Source organism: Coffea arabica, chromosome 1c (assembly GCF_036785885.1).
Source record: "Coffea arabica cultivar ET-39 chromosome 1c, Coffea Arabica ET-39 HiFi, whole genome shotgun sequence".
Lineage (NCBI taxonomy): Eukaryota > Viridiplantae > Streptophyta > Magnoliopsida > Gentianales > Rubiaceae > Coffea > Coffea arabica.
In genome coordinates, this window is record NC_092310.1 from 18,305,104 (window position 1) to 18,327,692 (window position 22,589).

The following is a 22,589-nucleotide window of genomic DNA, read 5'->3' on the forward strand; positions in this document are numbered from 1 at the left end:
AATGTGTAGATGCCTTGGCCCGCCACATCCAAGCCTTCAATATTCCTATGAATCCCATGTGGGTCTTGGACACTTCGAACGAGGGCTTGGAGTGATTCTTTGAAACATCTAGCCCGTGCACGTGTAACTGGGCCCAATGGCACTTGAACTGGATCCTTATGTGGGCTTGAGTCCGTGCACACATCATCCTTGAGTCAAGGCTGATTGATAATTGTGAGAACCCTGAAAAATATATATATAAATATCATTTTGTATTTCATTTGCATTTCTTTTAACTCTTTAATAAATTTTAGCATTAATTTCCCTTGTCTGCAAATAAGTCCGTAAAAACAATTTTATGTGAGAAATAATATAATTTTCCCAAGTTATGAATTTTCTTGACTTTGCTAGACTAAATTAATACATCTGGAGTTAGAATAATTTATCGCCTTAAAATAAAATGCTAAAATACTTAGTTTTCTTTATGTTAAAAATTAATGCTACCTGAGTAGATTAATTATATAAAATTTCTTGAATTCCAATAATTAATCCTAATTAGTGAATAACGTTAAATACTAATAAGAATTTTCACGTTAAGACCAAAACCAATAATTTTTATGTGCAAATTGACACCCTTGGATTAAATTATTATTTCACTTGACTTTATATTACTAAACCAATAAATTTCGAGTTAGACTAACTCTATTTCTTGAGAAATAATAATTAGAAATTCTAATAACTAAATTAATCACTAAATAATGTAGGAATTACTAGGAACCTTAATATTAAAGTTTAATCGATAATTATTCGATAAAAATGGTTTAAGTATACTAGTGTATAATTAGGCGTTCAAATCACACTTGGGGATAATTTTTAGAATTAAGTTAGAATTGAGAAATTAAGTTGAGGTTAGGGAGCAAAGTGAAAAGACTAAAATGCCCTTACATTTCCATGCAAACCAAACAAATCCTCTGACCGCAAATTCCAATCACCGCAACTATTGGCCAATCACATTTTATCCAATTCGATATGCAACCGATTCGCACACACGCAACCTCTGCTCCTAATACCGCGGCACCTTATACCGTTCTCTTCATTTCACATCTCAAACCACCATTTCATTTTTCCTCTGCACAAACTGTGAGAACCCGTAAAACCCTAATATTTTCCTAGGGTTTATTTCCCCTTAATTGCATGTTTTCTGCATTTTCTGGCTTAGAAATATTTTCTTAGTGGATTTTATGAGCAATTATAGTTTTAAGATGATTTTTCTAGCATTGGAGAATTTTTAGAAAATTAAGAGTAAATAGTGGACGTGGGACCCACTAGTGCGAAAAGTTCGGAAAAATTCGGCCAATAAGGTTAAGTTTCGGATACTGTGTAAAATTTATCGGGTGTTAAGGGATAAGTAGAGTATATGAAGTGATTGATGTGAGAGAGAAAAGAATGATAAGATTGCATTTAATAGAGTGACACATGTCACTTTCTTATTGGATACCTTTTATGAAACACTATTCACCTTTTGACATTTTTTTGACTTTTGACCCAACTAAGTAAATATCCAAAAATTCACCAAAAATCACCATATTTCTTCTCTTGTTGGCCGGCTCTCCTTAGCTCAAGAAGGAAGGGAACTTCTCCATTTTTGCAAGCTTCCATTTGGTCCAATCTACCACAAACCAAAGCTTAGAGTTGATTTCACTCCATAAAAACTTTCCTTCTAGTGTTAGTAAGTAGTTTGGTGAGATTTGTTTGAAGGCCTAAGGTGGTCAACATCCCTCTCTCTCTTGGTTCTTGGTAAGTGAAGCTTGAAACACCCTACTATCTCTAATGATGCTTATTTTGTGCTTAATGGAGGCATGAGAGGAGTAATATGTGATTTGTTTCTTGATTGGGTTTGTTTTGGTGAAGTTTTCATTTTATTGAGAATTTTTCTGGTTTAATATGAAATGAAGGTTGTGGCTTTGCATGATGAATGGTAATGGTTGATAATGACTCTATGAGGTGTATTGGATAGGAAAATGCAACTAATTTTGGATTTGGATGGAAAATTGGAAAGTTAGGGTTCTTGAAGCCCCAATTCTGTCCGGTTTTAGATCACTGTGTTAGAGGCCGAATTTGACTTTTCTCAAAACATGAAAGTTGTAGGTATTGATGAGGTTGATGTGCCTACAAAATTTCAGGTCATTTGGATTAATGTGGAATGAGATATGACGAAATTACTGTAGCTGTTCTGCTTTGGACAGAATGCGAAAACTGCGATAGTAATTGGCCATTTTGACTGGTATTGGTTTAGATTTTGGAGTTGGTGTCTTCTGATGAAATGTAGTTGGATGACTTAGCTAACTTATGCCTTTGGAATTTCGGCATTTGGACTTGTATGGACTGAGATATACCGATTACAGTTTTTTGTGTTTTGCGAACCTGTTTTAGGAATTCTGGGTTAGTATTTGGCATTTTCGACCTAGTTAAGCTAGGAACTGGATTGAGTGACCTTCTACATTGTTGTAGCCCTGTTCCATAGCTTCGAAACGGTGGGTCTTACACCCCCAACCGATATTTGTAGTGAGAGTTGTACCATTACCGCATTATGACGGCAAAACCGATTTTCTTATTAAGGCTTAAGTTAAAGCCCTTTCTTAATTTCTGGTTTACTATCATGCTTATTTGTGCATACGAAACCCTATTGGGGTTGTGTTAAGCATTGCTATACGACTCGTTATCGAGTCTCATTGCATTTGTTGCGTGATTCTAGGGCGTGACGGTAGTTCACGGCGGATTGGTGACCACGGTGTATGAAACACCACTTTCTCGCTTGGTGAGTATACTACTCACTTACTTGCTATAATGTGGCTTTGTGCTATGTGTATTTGATGCCTTGAAGGCTTAATTGGTTATTGAAAGTGATTGAGGTGAGGGTGTACTTGACCGCTCTCACCCCTTGTGATTTTCTTCATAGCTATCTACTGTTCCACTGAAATACTGCATTTGTTATATGAGATACTGAATTCCATGCATGGAAACTGAATTGGGTTGTTTGGACTGTTGTCCTACTACTTTACTGTATCACTGAGCTCAACCCCGTTTGGTAGTCAATTGAATCGAGCCGGCGAGGGCTTGGTCGTGAAGATTGAATTGCCACGGGGACTGTACTGGGGAACCTTGTGGTAATGAGACCCTTGGTTCCGGTAAACTCGAGTATTACCAAAAATATTACTGAATGGAGTGCGGGCCCGGTTGGGGTATGTTGGGTGGAAGGAATGGAAGTAAAGAGTTGTCTACGGTTTGGTATTTTAACATTGACGGAGAGTCAATGAGGTTGGTTCAAGATTGCAAGCGTGGAAATGGGCTCTTGAGAGCCGACCGTATCCTTTTACCGTTTTGCTTCATTGCTTATTTGTGCACTTTAAATGAAGGTTCATTCTTATATGACTTTGATTGCTTATTGGGTGGTATACCACTGGGCTTTGGCTCATTCCGTGTTATTTGTTTTCTTTACAGGGATATAATTGCTTTTGAAAATGGACTGGATAGTCAATTGCCATACTGAGCTTGTAAATGTCTTTTGTATAGCTCTTGAAGTGAAACCCTAATGTATAACGGGTTCATTTCCTTTTGATAGGCAAATCGAATGTGTACTCCTTAATGAATGGTTTTGGCATGCCATTATGGTTGTAAATGTTGATTTCCGTTGTACATATATGCTTGGCTATGGTTTAGATAAATTTCGGCTTCGGTTTTCGTTTTATTTTATTTTATTTTATTTCGTGTTTTGACTTGTTTGCGCGCGATGGTATGTTCCGGAACGTTTTAGATTGACGTAAACGTACTGTTAGTCCTGGCGAGAGCTGGGCAGGCAGTCCGCTAACCCCTCTGGTTCGCCTTAGGGGAAGGTGGGGCTGTCACAGGTGGTATCAGAGCCTAGGTTTGAATTGGCTTGGGTGTAATAGAAGTGCTCGACTTGAGGGTTTTATTGATTATGGTTTTTAAGGTTATTCATGTTGTTTATTCCTTTGCTATAGGATGGATGCCAGTGGTGACCCGAGTGACCGTTCGGCAGGAGATCGTCCTCATAGCACGTTGCCGCCGATTAAGTATCAACTTAGGCAGAAGGGGGCCGTGGTCCGTTGGAGCCCGGCCAGCCGCGTTCGACAGTGTGGGTGTCGTAGCAACTTTGCCTACCCAAATACACTAGTTTTGTCGGTGGCAAAGGAACGCGAGGAGTTTGCTAAGGAAAATACTAAGCTTGAAGCTGTGGTTGCTGCGTTGGAAGCTGAGGTGACTCAGGCTAAGGCGACCAATGAGAAGCAAGCCTCGCGTATTAAAGAGCTAGAATATGACGTGCAAGAGGTCGAGGAAAGAGTTGATGATCTATGTGATCAGTTGAGAGATGCACGCGAGCGCGAGACTAAGCGAGCTCGTAAGGTCAGGGGTCGTGCTGAGGCGATCCTTAACCTATGCGACGACGGACTCGAGGAGTCTAGTGACGAGGCCTCGTATGCTGGGGCCGAGGCTGGGGAGGAGTCTACCCCATCGCCTGGGTCTCAGACCCCGGCAACCGACTAAGCTATGATATCTAGGCACCTTTTGGGCTAGTGGTGGCTCTTGTGTGTATATAGGGATAGGGATAGTGCCTTAGCTAACCGTTTTGGATGTAGAGTTAGCTATGTGTAAATCTCTTTTGATAGGCCTATCCTCGGGAGGATCTTTTGTGTACGTACGTGCTTTGGCCGTACCTGACTGACTGCTTGTATATATGTTTGGCTTGTATATATGTGTGCTTGTGACCCTGTTTGAAATGTATCAATATGTGTTAAGTGAAAGTTTATTGGTTACTTACCTGCTTTATTACTGCTTTGGTTTAGTACTTTTGCCTAGACCGAGTGAATTTATGGAAGGAACACGAAGTGGTCGGGGACGCGGGCGCGGAACTAGACAAACCGCACCGGTTAGGGAAACGGGGGAACCCTCTACTGGACCTAACCCTGGACCGCAATTAGACCCCAATGTACAAATAGCTGCTGCCATGCAGCAAATGACCAACCTACTCGCACAAGTAGTGCAACAACAGGGCCAGAACCCAAACCCTAACCCCGGAAACCCTGGCCATCATGTCGAGAGTGAAGATAGAGCACTAGAACGGTTTCAAAAGTTTTCTCCGCCAAAGTTTATTGGGGGACCCGACCCTGATGTGGCTGAGAAATGGCTTGAGAAAATGGTTGATATATTCGCGGCCCTACACTACCCGGACGAACGGCAGGTCACTTTTGCCGTGTTTCAACTTGAAGGGGCTGCCCGTTCCTGGTGGAACGTAATTAGACAGAAATGGGAACGGGAGCAGACACCGAGGACTTGGATGAACTTCATCCGGGAATTTAATGCCAAGTTTTTCCCTCCCTTAGCTAGGAGAGGAAGGAAGACGAGTTTATCCGGCTCCGGCAAGGGGCTCAGACGGTGGCGGAGTACGAGAGCCAGTTTACCCGCCTGTCCAAATTCGCGCCTGAACTAATCATGACCGAGCAACGACGAGTGAGGCGCTTCATTCAGGGCTTGAACGTTGAGATCCAGAAGGACCTCGCGGCGGCTCAAATTACCACGTTTAGCGAGGCTATGGAAAAAGCCCAACGCGTTGAGAGTGCACGGCTTCAGGTCCGAAACTTCCAGGCTAAGAAGCGTGGATTTCCTGGGAGTACGTCTGGACAAGGTGAGAAGAGCACTCCCTCCAAGTTTGGACGAGGAACTGGAGGTGGTCGTCATTCTGGACCAGGCAGAGGGACTCCGTTCAGGGGCGGACAAGCTGGGCGAGGACCAAGGGGAAACACCCAGAGTGGCTCGGCTTCTGCACCTCGCGGTCCCTGTGGACACTGTGGGAAGACAAACCACACCGAGGACAATTGCTGGAGGAAACTGGGGAAATGTCTGCGGTGTGGAAGTGCGGACCATCAACTGGCTACATGTCCGGTCCTGAAACAAGACGAAAAGGGGAGCCAACTACCGTCGAGAACCAATACTGGATCGGCCAAGGGAGACGGATCCAAACCAAAAGTTCCGGCTAGGGTATATTCCTTAGAGCCTCACCAGATCCCAGAGTCTTCCGAGGTGGTGGAAGGTACGATCCCTATTTTCCACCGCTTTGCCAAAGTTTTAATTGATCCTGGTGCCACTCATTCGTTTGTTAACCCTGATTTCATGTGTGGCATCGATATAAAACCTGCTAGCTTACCATATGACTTAGAGGTTAGTACACCTACGGAGAATCAACGTTTAGTGACTAGTATGGTTTATAAGGATTGCGATGTATGGGTAGGTGAAAGGAAGTTTCTAGGGGACTTGATTAGCTTATCCATTAAGGGGTACGACGTAATCCTGGGTATGGACTGGTTAGCCAAATATAACGCCCAACTGGACTGTAAAACGAAAATAGTTGAATTTCGCATTCCTGGCGAGGCAACCTTAAGGTTAGATATAAGGGGTAGGTTAGCCTCATCTGCTCTCATTTCGGGCATTCGAGCTAGGAAACTGATAAGTAGAGGGGCGCAAGGATTTTTGGCCTTCTTAATTAACACCCCTACGGATAAGTTAAAAGTGGAAGACGTGGCCGTAGTGAGGGAATTTCCGGATGTGTTTCCTGATGAGTTAGTGGCCTTACCTCCGGAAAGGGAGATAGAATTCCGAATGGATCTTTTACCTGGAACCGCACCTATCTCCAAAACCCCTTACCGAATGGCACCCGCAGAACTAAAGGAGCTTAAGTTGCAATTGCAAGACCTTTTGGAGCGGGGGTTCATCCACGAGAGTGAGTCTCCTTGGGGAGCTCCGGTTCTATTCGTGAAGAAAAAGGATGGAACGTTGAGGATGTGTATTGACTATAGGGGGCTGAACAACGTGACGATCAAGAACAAGTATCCACTGCCTCACATTGACGAGTTGTTTGACCAGCTGCAAGGAGCAGTGGTCTTCTTGAAGTTGGACCTCCGACAGGGATACTATCAGTTATTGATAAAGAAGGAGGACATTCCGAAAACTGCCTTCAACTCGAGATACGGGCATTACGAGTTCGTCGTTATGCCCTTTGGATTGACTAATGCTCCCGCCGCCTTCATGGACCTAATGCATAGGGTTTTTAAACCCTATCTAGACCGGTTTGTCGTGGTGTTCATTGACGACATTTTGGTCTACTCTAAGTCACGTGAGGAGCATGAGGAACATTTGAGAGTGGTGTTGCAGACCTTGAGGGAACATCAGCTATACGCCAAGTTTAGCAAATGCGAGTTCTGGTTGGAGAAAGTGGCATTTCTAGGGCACGTGATCTCTCATGAAGGTATTTCGGTGGACCCGGCGAAGGTTGAGGCCGTGACAAATTGGAAGAGGCCAGAAACCCCCACGGAAATTCGTAGCTTTCTAGGGCTAGCTGGATACTACCGAAGGTTTATTAAGGATTTTTCCAAACTAGCAGGACCTTTAACTGACTTGACAAAGAAGCATGGCCAGTTTATCTGGAACGGCCGTTGCAAAACGAGTTTTCAGGAATTAAAGAAAAGATTGACCATGGCTCCAGTATTGGTCTTGCCAAATGGAGTGGACGGGTTTGCAGTATATGCGGACGCGTCGCGAGAAGGATTGGGATGTGTTTTGATGCAGAACCGGAATGTGATTGCTTTTGCCTCTAGGAAATTGAAGCTTCACGAACAGAACTACCCGACTCATGACCTAGAATTAGCTGCAGTTGTGTTTGCTTTGAAAAAGTGGAGGCACTACCTATATGGGGTGACCTTCGAAGTGTTTTCGGATCACAAGAGTCTTAGATATCTTTTCTTCCAGAAAGAATTAAATATGAGACAACGGCGATGGATGGAATTTCTAGAGGACTACGATTGTACAATTAACTACCATCCGGGAAAGGCAAATGTAGTAGCGGATGCCTTGAGTCGTAAAGTGCAAGTGGCAGGGCTAATGATCAAGGAATGGGATTTGCTAGAATCCGTGTGCGAGTGGAAACCCTGTCTTGGGAGCCATAAGGTAATATTTAGCAATGTAAGGGTGACATCCACTCTACTGGAACGTATAAAAGAGGCGCAAGGCAAGGATTTGATGGTGCGGAAGTGGAGAGAGAAAGTGGAGAAGGGCGAAACTACGGACTTTAATTTGAGTCCTGAGGGTATTTTGAAATACCGAAATCGAATGGTAGTACCAAAGGACGAGTCATTAAAAGCAGAAATTCTGGAGGAAGCTCATCGGTCCAAGTATACAATCCATCCGGGTAGCAGCAAGATGTATCAAGACCTGAAGGGAACTTACTGGTGGGATAATATGAAGAGGGAAATCGCGCAGTACGTGCAGAAATGTCTTATTTGCCAGCAAGTGAAGGCGGAGCATCAAAAACCATCGGGTTTGTTACAACCCTTGGAGATACCCGAGTGGAAGTGGGAAAACATCACTATGGACTTCGTTTCAGGTTTACCAAGGACGCAAAGGGGACACGATGCCGTTTGGGTGATCGTTGATCGATTAACCAAGTCTGCCCATTTCTTGCCGGTGAACATGAAGTACTCAATGGACAAATTGACCCGATTGTACATGGATGAAATTGTAAGGTTACACGGCGTGCCTGTGAGCATTGTCTCTGATCGGGATCCACGGTTTGTATCGCGATTTTGGCAGAAGTTTCAAGAAACCCTGGGGACGAAACTCAACTTGAGCACTACTTATCATCCTCAGACGGATGGCCAGTCAGAACGGACGATTCAAACTCTCGAGTACATGCTACGAACTTGCATTCTGGACTTTGGAGGCAGTTGGGGTCAGCACATGACCTTGGTGGAGTTCGCGTACAACAATAGCTTCCATTCGTCAATTCAAATGGCTCCGTACGAAGCTCTCTACGGACGCAAGTGCCGCTCACCGATTTACTGGGACGAAGTAGGTGAAAAGAAAGCACTGGACCCGGCAACCATTCCCTGGATGGAAGAGGCTCAGGAAAAGGTCAAGTTAATTCGGCAACGACTTCAAACAGCTCAAAGTCGACAAAAGAGCTACGCGGATAATCGAAGGAAGGACTTGGAGTTTGAAGTTGGAGACTACGTATTCCTCAAGATCACACCCTTACGAAGTCTTACAGCGGGGAAAGGAAAGAAGCTTCAACCGCGGTACGTCGGACCCTACAAGATCCTTCAGAGGGTTGGAGCGGTCGCGTATCGATTGGAACTGCCATCCAGTCTTTCTCGAATCCATGATGTATTCCACGTCTCGATGCTAAAGAAGTACCATCCTGATCCATCCCATGTATTGCAACCGGAAGAGATCGAAGTAGATGAATCGCTTGCCTATGAAGAGAAACCGGTTCAAGTACTCGATCGAAAGGTCAAAGAGCTCCGAAACAAGAAGATTCCACTAGTGAAAGTGCTATGGAGAAACCACGGAGTGGAGGAAGCTACCTGGGAGATGGAAGAGGAAATGCGAGATAAATACCCAAACCTTTTCGAGAATTAAGGTGAGAAATTTCGAGGGCGAAATTCTTTTAAGGGGGGGAGAGTGTGAGAACCCGTAAAACCCTAATATTTTCCTAGGGTTTATTTCCCCTTAATTGCATGTTTTCTGCATTTTCTGGCTTAGAAATATTTTCTTAGTGGATTTTATGAGCAATTATAGTTTTAAGATGATTTTTCTAGCATTGGAGAATTTTTAGAAAATTAAGAGTAAATAGTGGACGTGGGACCCACTAGTGCGAAAAGTTCGGAAAAATTCGGCCAATAAGGTTAAGTTTCGGATACTGTGTAAAATTTATCGGGTGTTAAGGGATAAGTAGAGTATATGAAGTGATTGATGTGAGAGAGAAAAGAATGATAAGATTGCATTTAATAGAGTGACACATGTCACTTTCTTATTGGATACCTTTTATGAAACACTATTCACCTTTTGACATTTTTTTGACTTTTGACCCAACTAAGTAAATATCCAAAAATTCACCAAAAATCACCATATTTCTTCTCTTGTTGGCCGGCTCTCCTTAGCTCAAGAAGGAAGGGAACTTCTCCATTTTTGCAAGCTTCCATTTGGTCCAATCTACCACAAACCAAAGCTTAGAGTTGATTTCACTCCATAAAAACTTTCCTTCTAGTGTTAGTAAGTAGTTTGGTGAGATTTGTTTGAAGGCCTAAGGTGGTCAACATCCCTCTCTCTCTTGGTTCTTGGTAAGTGAAGCTTGAAACACCCTACTATCTCTAATGATGCTTATTTTGTGCTTAATGGAGGCATGAGAGGAGTAATATGTGATTTGTTTCTTGATTGGGTTTGTTTTGGTGAAGTTTTCATTTTATTGAGAATTTTTCTGGTTTAATATGAAATGAAGGTTGTGGCTTTGCATGATGAATGGTAATGGTTGATAATGACTCTATGAGGTGTATTGGATAGGAAAATGCAACTAATTTTGGATTTGGATGGAAAATTGGAAAGTTAGGGTTCTTGAAGCCCCAATTCTGTCCGGTTTTAGATCACTGTGTTAGAGGCCGAATTTGACTTTGCTCAAAACATGAAAGTTGTAGGTATTGATGAGGTTGATGTGCCTACAAAATTTCAGGTCATTTGGATTAATGTGGAATGAGATATGACGAAATTACTGTAGCTGTTCTGCTTTGGACAGAATGCGAAAACTGCGATAGTAATTGGCCATTTTGACTGGTATTGGTTTAGATTTTGGAGTTGGTGTCTTCTGATGAAATGTAGTTGGATGACTTAGCTAACTTATGCCTTTGGAATTTCGGCATTTGGACTTGTATGGACTGAGATATACCGATTACAGTTTTTTGTGTTTTGCGAACCTGTTTTAGGAATTCTGGGTTAGTATTTGGCATTTTCGACCTAGTTAAGCTAGGAACTGGATTGAGTGACCTTCTACATTGTTGTAGCCCTGTTCCATAGCTTCGAAACGGTGGGTCTTACACCCCCAACCGATATTTGTAGTGAGAGTTGTACCATTACCGCATTATGACGGCAAAACCGATTTTCTTATTAAGGCTTAAGTTAAAGCCCTTTCTTAATTTCTGGTTTACTATCATGCTTATTTGTGCATACGAAACCCTATTGGGGTTGTGTTAAGCATTGCTATACGACTCGTTATCGAGTCTCATTGCATTTGTTGCGTGATTCTAGGGCGTGACGGTAGTTCACGGCGGATTGGTGACCACGGTGTATGAAACACCACTTTCTCGCTTGGTGAGTATACTACTCACTTACTTGCTATAATGTGGCTTTGTGCTATGTGTATTTGATGCCTTGAAGGCTTAATTGGTTATTGAAAGTGATTGAGGTGAGGGTGTACTTGACCGCTCTCACCCCTTGTGATTTTCTTCATAGCTATCTACTGTTCCACTGAAATACTGCATTTGTTATATGAGATACTGAATTCCATGCATGGAAACTGAATTGGGTTGTTTGGACTGTTGTCCTACTACTTTACTGTATCACTGAGCTCAACCCCGTTTGGTAGTCAATTGAATCGAGCCGGCGAGGGCTTGGTCGTGAAGATTGAATTGCCACGGGGACTGTACTGGGGAACCTTGTGGTAATGAGACCCTTGGTTCCGGTAAACTCGAGTATTACCAAAAATATTACTGAATGGAGTGCGGGCCCGGTTGGGGTATGTTGGGTGGAAGGAATGGAAGTAAAGAGTTGTCTACGGTTTGGTATTTTAACATTGACGGAGAGTCAATGAGGTTGGTTCAAGATTGCAAGCGTGGAAATGGGCTCTTGAGAGCCGACCGTATCCTTTTACCGTTTTGCTTCATTGCTTATTTGTGCACTTTAAATGAAGGTTCATTCTTATATGACTTTGATTGCTTATTGGGTGGTATACCACTGGGCTTTGGCTCATTCCGTGTTATTTGTTTTCTTTACAGGGATATAATTGCTTTTGAAAATGGACTGGATAGTCAATTGCCATACTGAGCTTGTAAATGTCTTTTGTATAGCTCTTGAAGTGAAACCCTAATGTATAACGGGTTCATTTCCTTTTGATAGGCAAATCGAATGTGTACTCCTTAATGAATGGTTTTGGCATGCCATTATGGTTGTAAATGTTGATTTCCGTTGTACATATATGCTTGGCTATGGTTTAGATAAATTTCGGCTTCGGTTTTCGTTTTATTTTATTTTATTTTATTTCGTGTTTTGACTTGTTTGCGCGCGATGGTATGTTCCGGAACGTTTTAGATTGACGTAAACGTACTGTTAGTCCTGGCGAGAGCTGGGCAGGCAGTCCGCTAACCCCTCTGGTTCGCCTTAGGGGAAGGTGGGGCTGTCACAGGTGGTATCAGAGCCTAGGTTTGAATTGGCTTGGGTGTAATAGAAGTGCTCGACTTGAGGGTTTTATTGATTATGGTTTTTAAGGTTATTCATGTTGTTTATTCCTTTGCTATAGGATGGATGCCAGTGGTGACCCGAGTGACCGTTCGGCAGGAGATCGTCCTCATAGCACGTTGCCGCCGATTAAGTATCAACTTAGGCAGAAGGGGGCCGTGGTCCGTTGGAGCCCGGCCAGCCGCGTTCGACAGTGTGGGTGTCGTAGCAACTTTGCCTACCCAAATACACTAGTTTTGTCGGTGGCAAAGGAACGCGAGGAGTTTGCTAAGGAAAATACTAAGCTTGAAGCTGTGGTTGCTGCGTTGGAAGCTGAGGTGACTCAGGCTAAGGCGACCAATGAGAAGCAAGCCTCGCGTATTAAAGAGCTAGAATATGACGTGCAAGAGGTCGAGGAAAGAGTTGATGATCTATGTGATCAGTTGAGAGATGCACGCGAGCGCGAGACTAAGCGAGCTCGTAAGGTCAGGGGTCGTGCTGAGGCGATCCTTAACCTATGCGACGACGGACTCGAGGAGTCTAGTGACGAGGCCTCGTATGCTGGGGCCGAGGCTGGGGAGGAGTCTACCCCATCGCCTGGGTCTCAGACCCCGGCAACCGACTAAGCTATGATATCTAGGCACCTTTTGGGCTAGTGGTGGCTCTTGTGTGTATATAGGGATAGGGATAGTGCCTTAGCTAACCGTTTTGGATGTAGAGTTAGCTATGTGTAAATCTCTTTTGATAGGCCTATCCTCGGGAGGATCTTTTGTGTACGTACGTGCTTTGGCCGTACCTGACTGACTGCTTGTATATATGTTTGGCTTGTATATATGTGTGCTTGTGACCCTGTTTGAAATGTATCAATATGTGTTAAGTGAAAGTTTATTGGTTACTTACCTGCTTTATTACTGCTTTGGTTTAGTACTTTTGCCTAGACCGAGTGAATTTATGGAAGGAACACGAAGTGGTCGGGGACGCGGGCGCGGAACTAGACAAACCGCACCGGTTAGGGAAACGGGGGAACCCTCTACTGGACCTAACCCTGGACCGCAATTAGACCCCAATGTACAAATAGCTGCTGCCATGCAGCAAATGACCAACCTACTCGCACAAGTAGTGCAACAACAGGGCCAGAACCCAAACCCTAACCCCGGAAACCCTGGCCATCATGTCGAGAGTGAAGATAGAGCACTAGAACGGTTTCAAAAGTTTTCTCCGCCAAAGTTTATTGGGGGACCCGACCCTGATGTGGCTGAGAAATGGCTTGAGAAAATGGTTGATATATTCGCGGCCCTACACTACCCGGACGAACGGCAGGTCACTTTTGCCGTGTTTCAACTTGAAGGGGCTGCCCGTTCCTGGTGGAACGTAATTAGACAGAAATGGGAACGGGAGCAGACACCGAGGACTTGGATGAACTTCATCCGGGAATTTAATGCCAAGTTTTTCCCTCCCTTAGCTAGGAGAGGAAGGAAGACGAGTTTATCCGGCTCCGGCAAGGGGCTCAGACGGTGGCGGAGTACGAGAGCCAGTTTACCCGCCTGTCCAAATTCGCGCCTGAACTAATCATGACCGAGCAACGACGAGTGAGGCGCTTCATTCAGGGCTTGAACGTTGAGATCCAGAAGGACCTCGCGGCGGCTCAAATTACCACGTTTAGCGAGGCTATGGAAAAAGCCCAACGCGTTGAGAGTGCACGGCTTCAGGTCCGAAACTTCCAGGCTAAGAAGCGTGGATTTCCTGGGAGTACGTCTGGACAAGGTGAGAAGAGCACTCCCTCCAAGTTTGGACGAGGAACTGGAGGTGGTCGTCATTCTGGACCAGGCAGAGGGACTCCGTTCAGGGGCGGACAAGCTGGGCGAGGACCAAGGGGAAACACCCAGAGTGGCTCGGCTTCTGCACCTCGCGGTCCCTGTGGACACTGTGGGAAGACAAACCACACCGAGGACAATTGCTGGAGGAAACTGGGGAAATGTCTGCGGTGTGGAAGTGCGGACCATCAACTGGCTACATGTCCGGTCCTGAAACAAGACGAAAAGGGGAGCCAACTACCGTCGAGAACCAATACTGGATCGGCCAAGGGAGACGGATCCAAACCAAAAGTTCCGGCTAGGGTATATTCCTTAGAGCCTCACCAGATCCCAGAGTCTTCCGAGGTGGTGGAAGGTACGATCCCTATTTTCCACCGCTTTGCCAAAGTTTTAATTGATCCTGGTGCCACTCATTCGTTTGTTAACCCTGATTTCATGTGTGGCATCGATATAAAACCTGCTAGCTTACCATATGACTTAGAGGTTAGTACACCTACGGAGAATCAACGTTTAGTGACTAGTATGGTTTATAAGGATTGCGATGTATGGGTAGGTGAAAGGAAGTTTCTAGGGGACTTGATTAGCTTATCCATTAAGGGGTACGACGTAATCCTGGGTATGGACTGGTTAGCCAAATATAACGCCCAACTGGACTGTAAAACGAAAATAGTTGAATTTCGCATTCCTGGCGAGGCAACCTTAAGGTTAGATATAAGGGGTAGGTTAGCCTCATCTGCTCTCATTTCGGGCATTCGAGCTAGGAAACTGATAAGTAGAGGGGCGCAAGGATTTTTGGCCTTCTTAATTAACACCCCTACGGATAAGTTAAAAGTGGAAGACGTGGCCGTAGTGAGGGAATTTCCGGATGTGTTTCCTGATGAGTTAGTGGCCTTACCTCCGGAAAGGGAGATAGAATTCCGAATAGATCTTTTACCTGGAACCGCACCTATCTCCAAAACCCCTTACCGAATGGCACCCGCAGAACTAAAGGAGCTTAAGTTGCAATTGCAAGACCTTTTGGAGCGGGGGTTCATCCACGAGAGTGAGTCTCCTTGGGGAGCTCCGGTTCTATTCGTGAAGAAAAAGGATGGAACGTTGAGGATGTGTATTGACTATAGGGGGCTGAACAACGTGACGATCAAGAACAAGTATCCACTGCCTCACATTGACGAGTTGTTTGACCAGCTGCAAGGAGCAGTGGTCTTCTTGAAGTTGGACCTCCGACAGGGATACTATCAGTTATTGATAAAGAAGGAGGACATTCCGAAAACTGCCTTCAACTCGAGATACGGGCATTACGAGTTCGTCGTTATGCCCTTTGGATTGACTAATGCTCCCGCCGCCTTCATGGACCTAATGCATAGGGTTTTTAAACCCTATCTAGACCGGTTTGTCGTGGTGTTCATTGACGACATTTTGGTCTACTCTAAGTCACGTGAGGAGCATGAGGAACATTTGAGAGTGGTGTTGCAGACCTTGAGGGAACATCAGCTATACGCCAAGTTTAGCAAATGCGAGTTCTGGTTGGAGAAAGTGGCATTTCTAGGGCACGTGATCTCTCATGAAGGTATTTCGGTGGACCCGGCGAAGGTTGAGGCCGTGACAAATTGGAAGAGGCCAGAAACCCCCACGGAAATTCGTAGCTTTCTAGGGCTAGCTGGATACTACCGAAGGTTTATTAAGGATTTTTCCAAACTAGCAGGACCTTTAACTGACTTGACAAAGAAGCATGGCCAGTTTATCTGGAACGGCCGTTGCGAAACGAGTTTTCAGGAATTAAAGAAAAGATTGACCATGGCTCCAGTATTGGTCTTGCCAAATGGAGTGGACGGGTTTGCAGTATATGCGGACGCGTAGCGAGAAGGATTGGGATGTGTTTTGATGCAGAACCGGAATGTGATTGCTTTTGCCTCTAGGAAATTGAAGCTTCACGAACAGAACTACCCGACTCATGACCTAGAATTAGCTGCAGTTGTGTTTGCTTTGAAAAAGTGGAGGCACTACCTATATGGGGTGACCTTCGAAGTGTTTTCGGATCACAAGAGTCTTAGATATCTTTTCTTCCAGAAAGAATTAAATATGAGACAACGGCGATGGATGGAATTTCTAGAGGACTACGATTGTACAATTAACTACCATCCGGGAAAGGCAAATGTAGTAGCGGATGCCTTGAGTCGTAAAGTGCAAGTGGCAGGGCTAATGATCAAGGAATGGGATTTGCTAGAATCCGTGTGCGAGTGGAAACCCTGTCTTGGGAGCCATAAGGTAATATTTAGCAATGTAAGGGTGACATCCACTCTACTGGAACGTATAAAAGAGGCGCAAGGCAAGGATTTGATGGTGCGGAAGTGGAGAGAGAAAGTGGAGAAGGGCGAAACTACGGACTTTAATTTGAGTCCTGAGGGTATTTTGAAATACCGAAATCGAATGGTAGTACCAAAGGACGAGTCATTAAAAGCAGAAATTCTGGAGGAAGCTCATCGGTCCAAGTATACAATCCATCCGGGTAGCAGCAAGATGTATCAAGACCTGAAGGGAACTTACTGGTGGGATAATATGAAGAGGGAAATCGCGCAGTACGTGCAGAAATGTCTTATTTGCCAGCAAGTGAAGGCGGAGCATCAAAAACCATCGGGTTTGTTACAACCCTTGGAGATACCCGAGTGGAAGTGGGAAAACATCACTATGGACTTCGTTTCAGGTTTACCAAGGACGCAAAGGGGACACGATGCCGTTTGGGTGATCGTTGATCGATTAACCAAGTCTGCCCATTTCTTGCCGGTGAACATGAAGTACTCAATGGACAAATTGACCCGATTGTACATGGATGAAATTGTAAGGTTACACGGCGTGCCTGTGAGCATTGTCTCTGATCGGGATCCACGGTTTGTATCGCGATTTTGGCAGAAGTTTCAAGAAACCCTGGGGACGAAACTCAACTTGAGCACTACTTATCATCCTCAGACGGATGGCCAGTCAGAACGGACGATTCAAACTCTCGAGTACATGCTACGAACTTGCATTCTGGACTTTGGAGGCAGTTGGGGTCAGCACATGACCTTGGTGGAGTTCGCGTACAACAATAGCTTCCATTCGTCAATTCAAATGGCTCCGTACGAAGCTCTCTACGGACGCAAGTGCCGCTCACCGATTTACTGGGACGAAGTAGGTGAAAAGAAAGCACTGGACCCGGCAACCATTCCCTGGATGGAAGAGGCTCAGGAAAAGGTCAAGTTAATTCGGCAACGACTTCAAACAGCTCAAAGTCGACAAAAGAGCTACGCGGATAATCGAAGGAAGGACTTGGAGTTTGAAGTTGGAGACTACGTATTCCTCAAGATCACACCCTTACGAAGTCTTACAGCGGGGAAAGGAAAGAAGCTTCAACCGCGGTACGTCGGACCCTACAAGATCCTTCAGAGGGTTGGAGCGGTCGCGTATCGATTGGAACTGCCATCCAGTCTTTCTCGAATCCATGATGTATTCCACGTCTCGATGCTAAAGAAGTACCATCCTGATCCATCCCATGTATTGCAACCGGAAGAGATCGAAGTAGATGAATCGCTTGCCTATGAAGAGAAACCGGTTCAAGTACTCGATCGAAAGGTCAAAGAGCTCCGAAACAAGAAGATTCCACTAGTGAAAGTGCTATGGAGAAACCACGGAGTGGAGGAAGCTACCTGGGAGATGGAAGAGGAAATGCGAGATAAATACCCAAACCTTTTCGAGAATTAAGGTGAGAAATTTCGAGGGCGAAATTCTTTTAAGGGGGGGAGAGTGTGAGAACCCGTAAAACCCTAATATTTTCCTAGGGTTTATTTCCCCTTAATTGCATGTTTTCTGCATTTTCTGGCTTAGAAATATTTTCTTAGTGGATTTTATGAGCAATTATAGTTTTAAGATGATTTTTCTAGCATTGGAGAATTTTTAGAAAATTAAGAGTAAATAGTGGACGTGGGACCCACTAGTGCGAAAAGTTCGGAAAAATTCGGCCAATAAGGTTAAGTTTCGGATACTGTGTAAAATTTATCGGGTGTTAAGGGATAAGTAGAGTATATGAAGTGATTGATGTGAGAGAGAAAAGAATGATAAGATTGCATTTAATAGAGTGACACATGTCACTTTCTTATTGGATACCTTTTATGAAACACTATTCACCTTTTGACATTTTTTTGACTTTTGACCCAACTAAGTAAATATCCAAAAATTCACCAAAAATCACCATATTTCTTCTCTTGTTGGCCGGCTCTCCTTAGCTCAAGAAGGAAGGGAACTTCTCCATTTTTGCAAGCTTCCATTTGGTCCAATCTACCACAAACCAAAGCTTAGAGTTGATTTCACTCCATAAAAACTTTCCTTCTAGTGTTAGTAAGTAGTTTGGTGAGATTTGTTTGAAGGCCTAAGGTGGTCAACATCCCTCTCTCTCTTGGTTCTTGGTAAGTGAAGCTTGAAACACCCTACTATCTCTAATGATGCTTATTTTGTGCTTAATGGAGGCATGAGAGGAGTAATATGTGATTTGTTTCTTGATTGGGTTTGTTTTGGTGAAGTTTTCATTTTATTGAGAATTTTTCTGGTTTAATATGAAATGAAGGTTGTGGCTTTGCATGATGAATGGTAATGGTTGATAATGACTCTATGAGGTGTATTGGATAGGAAAATGCAACTAATTTTGGATTTGGATGGAAAATTGGAAAGTTAGGGTTCTTGAAGCCCCAATTCTGTCCGGTTTTAGATCACTGTGTTAGAGGCCGAATTTGACTTTGCTCAAAACATGAAAGTTGTAGGTATTGATGAGGTTGATGTGCCTACAAAATTTCAGGTCATTTGGATTAATGTGGAATGAGATATGACGAAATTACTGTAGCTGTTCTGCTTTGGACAGAATGCGAAAACTGCGATAGTAATTGGCCATTTTGACTGGTATTGGTTTAGATTTTGGAGTTGGTGTCTTCTGATGAAATGTAGTTGGATGACTTAGCTAACTTATGCCTTTGGAATTTCGGCATTTGGACTTGTATGGACTGAGATATACCGATTACAGTTTTTTGTGTTTTGCGAACCTGTTTTAGGAATTCTGGGTTAGTATTTGGCATTTTCGACCTAGTTAAGCTAGGAACTGGATTGAGTGACCTTCTACATTGTTGTAGCCCTGTTCCATAGCTTCGAAACGGTGGGTCTTACACCCCCAACCGATATTTGTAGTGAGAGTTGTACCATTACCGCATTATGACGGCAAAACCGATTTTCTTATTAAGGCTTAAGTTAAAGCCCTTTCTTAATTTCTGGTTTACTATCATGCTTATTTGTGCATACGAAACCCTATTGGGGTTGTGTTAAGCATTGCTATACGACTCGTTATCGAGTCTCATTGCATTTGTTGCGTGATTCTAGGGCGTGACGGTAGTTCACGGCGGATTGGTGACCACGGTGTATGAAACACCACTTTCTCGCTTGGTGAGTATACTACTCACTTACTTGCTATAATGTGGCTTTGTGCTATGTGTATTTGATGCCTTGAAGGCTTAATTGGTTATTGAAAGTGATTGAGGTGAGGGTGTACTTGACCGCTCTCACCCCTTGTGATTTTCTTCATAGCTATCTACTGTTCCACTGAAATACTGCATTTGTTATATGAGATACTGAATTCCATGCATGGAAACTGAATTGGGTTGTTTGGACTGTTGTCCTACTACTTTACTGTATCACTGAGCTCAACCCCGTTTGGTAGTCAATTGAATCGAGCCGGCGAGGGCTTGGTCGTGAAGATTGAATTGCCACGGGGACTGTACTGGGGAACCTTGTGGTAATGAGACCCTTGGTTCCGGTAAACTCGAGTATTACCAAAAATATTACTGAATGGAGTGCGGGCCCGGTTGGGGTATGTTGGGTGGAAGGAATGGAAGTAAAGAGTTGTCTACGGTTTGGTATTTTAACATTGACGGAGAGTCAATGAGGTTGGTTCAAGATTGCAAGCGTGGAAATGGGCTCTTGAGAGCCGACCGTATCCTTTTACCGTTTTGCTTCATTGCTTATTTGTGCACTTTAAATGAAGGTTCATTCTTATATGACTTTGATTGCTTATTGGGTGGTATACCACTGGGCTTTGGCTCATTCCGTGTTATTTGTTTTCTTTACAGGGATATAATTGCTTTTGAAAATGGACTGGATAGTCAATTGCCATACTGAGCTTGTAAATGTCTTTTGTATAGCTCTTGAAGTGAAACCCTAATGTATAACGGGTTCATTTCCTTTTGATAGGCAAATCGAATGTGTACTCCTTAATGAATGGTTTTGGCATGCCATTATGGTTGTAAATGTTGATTTCCGTTGTACATATATGCTTGGCTATGGTTTAGATAAATTTCGGCTTCGGTTTTCGTTTTATTTTATTTTATTTTATTTCGTGTTTTGACTTGTTTGCGCGCGATGGTATGTTCCGGAACGTTTTAGATTGACGTAAACGTACTGTTAGTCCTGGCGAGAGCTGGGCAGGCAGTCCGCTAACCCCTCTGGTTCGCCTTAGGGGAAGGTGGGGCTGTCACAGGTGGTATCAGAGCCTAGGTTTGAATTGGCTTGGGTGTAATAGAAGTGCTCGACTTGAGGGTTTTATTGATTATGGTTTTTAAGGTTATTCATGTTGTTTATTCCTTTGCTATAGGATGGATGCCAGTGGTGACCCGAGTGACCGTTCGGCAGGAGATCGTCCTCATAGCACGTTGCCGCCGATTAAGTATCAACTTAGGCAGAAGGGGGCCGTGGTCCGTTGGAGCCCGGCCAGCCGCGTTCGACAGTGTGGGTGTCGTAGCAACTTTGCCTACCCAAATACACTAGTTTTGTCGGTGGCAAAGGAACGCGAGGAGTTTGCTAAGGAAAATACTAAGCTTGAAGCTGTGGTTGCTGCGTTGGAAGCTGAGGTGACTCAGGCTAAGGCGACCAATGAGAAGCAAGCCTCGCGTATTAAAGAGCTAGAATATGACGTGCAAGAGGTCGAGGAAAGAGTTGATGATCTATGTGATCAGTTGAGAGATGCACGCGAGCGCGAGACTAAGCGAGCTCGTAAGGTCAGGGGTCGTGCTGAGGCGATCCTTAACCTATGCGACGACGGACTCGAGGAGTCTAGTGACGAGGCCTCGTATGCTGGGGCCGAGGCTGGGGAGGAGTCTACCCCATCGCCTGGGTCTCAGACCCCGGCAACCGACTAAGCTATGATATCTAGGCACCTTTTGGGCTAGTGGTGGCTCTTGTGTGTATATAGGGATAGGGATAGTGCCTTAGCTAACCGTTTTGGATGTAGAGTTAGCTATGTGTAAATCTCTTTTGATAGGCCTATCCTCGGGAGGATCTTTTGTGTACGTACGTGCTTTGGCCGTACCTGACTGACTGCTTGTATATATGTTTGGCTTGTATATATGTGTGCTTGTGACCCTGTTTGAAATGTATCAATATGTGTTAAGTGAAAGTTTATTGGTTACTTACCTGCTTTATTACTGCTTTGGTTTAGTACTTTTGCCTAGACCGAGTGAATTTATGGAAGGAACACGAAGTGGTCGGGGACGCGGGCGCGGAACTAGACAAACCGCACCGGTTAGGGAAACGGGGGAACCCTCTACTGGACCTAACCCTGGACCGCAATTAGACCCCAATGTACAAATAGCTGCTGCCATGCAGCAAATGACCAACCTACTCGCACAAGTAGTGCAACAACAGGGCCAGAACCCAAACCCTAACCCCGGAAACCCTGGCCATCATGTCGAGAGTGAAGATAGAGCACTAGAACGGTTTCAAAAGTTTTCTCCGCCAAAGTTTATTGGGGGACCCGACCCTGATGTGGCTGAGAAATGGCTTGAGAAAATGGTTGATATATTCGCGGCCCTACACTACCCGGACGAACGGCAGGTCACTTTTGCCGTGTTTCAACTTGAAGGGGCTGCCCGTTCCTGGTGGAACGTAATTAGACAGAAATGGGAACGGGAGCAGACACCGAGGACTTGGATGAACTTCATCCGGGAATTTAATGCCAAGTTTTTCCCTCCCTTAGCTAGGAGAGGAAGGAAGACGAGTTTATCCGGCTCCGGCAAGGGGCTCAGACGGTGGCGGAGTACGAGAGCCAGTTTACCCGCCTGTCCAAATTCGCGCCTGAACTAATCATGACCGAGCAACGACGAGTGAGGCGCTTCATTCAGGGCTTGAACGTTGAGATCCAGAAGGACCTCGCGGCGGCTCAAATTACCACGTTTAGCGAGGCTATGGAAAAAGCCCAACGCGTTGAGAGTGCACGGCTTCAGGTCCGAAACTTCCAGGCTAAGAAGCGTGGATTTCCTGGGAGTACGTCTGGACAAGGTGAGAAGAGCACTCCCTCCAAGTTTGGACGAGGAACTGGAGGTGGTCGTCATTCTGGACCAGGCAGAGGGACTCCGTTCAGGGGCGGACAAGCTGGGCGAGGACCAAGGGGAAACACCC

General features: G+C 44.5%; 1 pseudogene; it reads left to right on the forward strand.

Moving 5' to 3' along the window:
- The first annotated feature begins 6,654 nt into the window (after window positions 1-6,654).
- The window catches only part of LOC140004789 (uncharacterized), a 50,704-nt pseudogene continuing 34,769 nt past the window's right edge, over window positions 6,655-22,589 (forward strand).